The sequence below is a fragment of the Eubalaena glacialis genome, chromosome X (assembly GCF_028564815.1).
Source record: "Eubalaena glacialis isolate mEubGla1 chromosome X, mEubGla1.1.hap2.+ XY, whole genome shotgun sequence".
NCBI lineage: Eukaryota > Metazoa > Chordata > Mammalia > Artiodactyla > Balaenidae > Eubalaena > Eubalaena glacialis.
The window spans coordinates 34,231,747-34,235,211 of NC_083736.1; the positions used below are offsets into that span (position 1 = coordinate 34,231,747).

The window sequence follows — 3,465 nt, forward strand, 5'->3', positions numbered from 1 at the left end:
AAAACAATCCAGCGATGTCTGCGTAGTAGCTCTTCTTTTCTTGCCATAGATGATGACACAGTAGTACTGGATTGCATTCTGAATGGCTGCTGCAACCTTTGTGTACTGTTGTATGTTTGGATCCTATGCCTCAAAAACTAACAGTGCCTCCTCAAATAAAGAAAACCCCTTGCCATTTCCTGCATCGTGAATCTCTTTGGTTCTTTAGTTACTTCTTCTTCCTCTTGTCTCTCTTCATCCTTTCTCTGGGCTGCCAATTCCATCTTCTCGCCTCGCTCCACTCTCTCAATTATTTTCAGTTTTGTTTCCATCGTTATCACTGCTTCTTAGCAGTACCAGCTACATCATCGCTGCTTTTATGCTTGCTTCCGGACATCCTGGGCTTGAAATAAAGATACTGTACTACTGTATTCTATACAGTACTGTAAAGCACACAAAAGCACAACCACTTGTAGAGGATGCACACACATGACAATGTACACCAGACATGTGAACTAACTTACGTGATTGGACATGTGACCACACGTTCGCATATTTGACCTTTCACAACTTGAAGGTTCGTGTGTAGGGGACTTACTGTATGCCTTAAACTTAGACAGTGCTAAATGTCAAGTATATCTCCATAAAACTGTAAGGAAAAAAACCAAGTAATTTACAATAAAGTTGCCATGTAAAACTTACTTGCTTTTGTCCATTCTATAAAGTTAACATGTTTATACAATTTAAGTTTAATTGGACGTAGTTTTTATGAAAAAATAAGCAAACAGAATTTTTCTGTCATTTATTTGTTTAATAACTATTTATTAGGCTTTGAAATTCTGTAAAGTTGAAGGAAATGAACATTTTCATTTGATTATGAATGAAATGTGGTTATGACATATAATGTTACCATTGTGAATAAATTTCCTACTTCTTTGTACCATGAGGTCCTTTCAAAATGTCCCTATTTTTTTATGTGTTTCGTTTATTATACAATGTATTCTGATACCTTGGCCCAGTAATACTCATTTAATTCTCATATGAAGAGAAAATATCCCGAGGTAAAGTACCACTGAACACTTGGCTTATATTAAGAAACAGAATGGTCCTGGTGGGAACTAAAATGTCTTTCACCGATAACCTTACTAATGAGTGAGATAATGTTATGTGACCAGTTAGCTCCCTGGTGGGATTTTTAGGATGCCTAAATTTAGCAAAGTCTTAGTGTGAGTAAGTGTGTACTTATGTGTGTTCTTGCATGTATATGTGTGGTGTATTTAAAAAGTTTTAACAGATGTTTGGTTAGGTTAATAACCATTGGCTTAGGTGTGGTTTCTGGATACTAGTAATGGGTCTATTTCACTGGAGTTTTGAAAGTTCCTCTACAGTGTGAACATACTTTATCTAGAACTTTGAATTCCTATAACACTATAGTTATTGTCTAATTTAAAGTCTTGTTTTTAATATTCTATGCATAAACAAAAAGATACAGCATGTTGTTAGCACTTAGAAAGTTACAATTTACTTCTTAACATTTTTCATATTTAAGTTCGTAACTGAAGATGGTCAGATTGACCACTTTGGGAGTGAAAGGAAAAAATAAAGGCATATTTACTTTTAAATTCACCTGCTAGATGTGCTCACTGTGTGCCCTGTTACATATGCAAGGCCAGGGTGACTGGAAGTGCAATTGTCAGGCTTTTTCATAAACTGGATAACCATTTGTTTCTGCGCAGCACGTTACCTTTACATAGGAGCAACAAGGAGAAAAGGTGGAAGAGGCAAGCATTCTGCACTACAAAACGCCACCTTTAACAGCTGACCAGCATTACTCAACTGCTGTACAGCTGTGTCTAGTGCACTTAACAATACATAAGAGATTAGAACTATGTTTGATAAATAATCCTTTAAAAATAAATTCTTTTCACCGTAAATGTCTCTCTACCAGTGCAGGTCCAGATTACCATTTAAACCCAAAGGTAAACAGCACATGTAAATGAATTTATAATAACTTCAAGGAGGTCTTTATTTTTTAAAGAATGATGGCAATGATGAGTCAATCACTAGACAGTTTTTGACTACTCAAAACGAAAAGGCTGCACACATTTTCTTAAGTCAGGAGGGCCACAAATTAGATAACAATCGGTTTACTTTCAAACAGAATGCAGTAAAGAGAAATGAATTTTTACCTCCAATATTCAAACCAATAATAGCTTGAAGTTGTTCACCTCACTAACTTAGAAGATAGTTGAATAACAGCGACAAAATACCATACAAGATGAGGTTTACCACTTGAGGCAAACCTTAAAACAAGTAAAGAGTTATACAACATGCTAAAGAATAACCTTTTCAACAGCTGGTGGCTTATTCTAAGGACTCTTTGATCGCCTGAGAACGTTGCTCCCCTCCCCTCCCCCCAAGTCCTCAGGTTGTTTGCTAATGACTCATTATCCTAATGGGCCACCGCTCCTTCCTCTTTAGGAAACTTGGAGGGATTTTTCAACTGTGATCAGGACTTGGGCGTTTTTCTGGTGTAAGGCTTATGGATCTAGACCTGGACGTGGTTGCTGAGGAAGATCTGGACCCAGAGGGGGACTTGGACTTGGAACTTCGAGTAGATCTGGACCTAGAGGTTGATGGAGATCTATCATCAGAGCAAGATGGAGACTTCACATGGCTGAAGGGAGATCGACGCTGAGATCAAGATCGGCTCCTGCTGCTGGAACGACAGTGGCGAGGAAGCCTCGGGCTGCGGCTCTGGGTGGCCATCCAGCACGATCCCGTCGAGGGCGTCCATGGCGTCCTCGGCGTGGCGCTTGTCGTGGAAGCGGACGACAGCAAAGCCACGGGACTCTTTGGTGAAGCGGTCCCACGGGATGTACACGTCGCCAACGCGCCCAGACTTCTCAAAGACGCGCCTCAGACCTACCGGTGAGGTGCGGTAGGTCAGATTGTCCACCTTGGGGGAGATCATGCCGTCCGCGTTGGGAGGAGGGCGGCTGTAACTCATGGCCTTTGCGTGCTCCGCTGGGGCCCCGCGGACTGAATGCTGTCTGAGCAAGCGGCAGTCGGACAAGGCTGAGAGCACGGCCCAGGCGTCACAACGGTTGCCATGAGTTTGTTCTGCCTGAAGCTCCTCCTCTTTGTATCAGTTGCCATCAGCGTGTGGCTGCTTAGAGAAACAAGAATGTTCCATCCGCCTGGACTATCTTCAGGGCTGAGACCGCCTGAGGAACAGCTCTGTACCAGTTTTTCTTTTTTTTAAGGGAAAGTTCATGACTGTAACATCATGATATGACTTTCCCAGTATGTTTCTAAACACCCAGATTCAATTATGGATAAAAGTATATACATATAGATATAATTATGTGATGAAGTACATGGCAATGCTGATTCACGTATGCTAGAAACATCTGTCTACTTTAGAGACAAAAAAACACCAAACAAATCATGAACAGAGAGGGTGATTCAGTAATACTAACAGGC

General features: G+C 40.8%; 1 pseudogene; it reads right to left on the minus strand.

Annotated features, from left to right (window-relative positions):
* Positions 1-2,478: 2,478 nt before the first annotated feature.
* On the minus strand, positions 2,479-2,989 carry LOC133081759 (serine/arginine-rich splicing factor 2-like; annotated as a pseudogene).
* Between the last annotated feature and the right edge of the window lie 476 nt (positions 2,990-3,465).